Consider the following 260-nt stretch of genomic DNA (forward strand, 5'->3'; position numbering starts at 1 on the left):
TTTTTTTTTTTCTTTTTCAGAAATAAATGGATTTTTTTTTATTTATGATTCCATAACTAAGATGTTCATAATCTAATCGGATAAAATAGATGTAGGTTCCTGCGAGATGCAGAGGAAAGAGACTGCGGAGAATGATGATTAGATTGCATGATTTTGCATAATTTATTATCCTCTTTACAGACCCATACCCTGTTGTTTTGAATAGAAGCTATGGTTGGCGTGGTTAGTTGGCACGGCAGGTTTATACCTTAACAATACTG

This window comes from Penaeus monodon, chromosome 29 (assembly GCF_015228065.2).
Source record: "Penaeus monodon isolate SGIC_2016 chromosome 29, NSTDA_Pmon_1, whole genome shotgun sequence".
In the NCBI taxonomy this organism is placed as follows: domain Eukaryota; kingdom Metazoa; phylum Arthropoda; class Malacostraca; order Decapoda; family Penaeidae; genus Penaeus; species Penaeus monodon.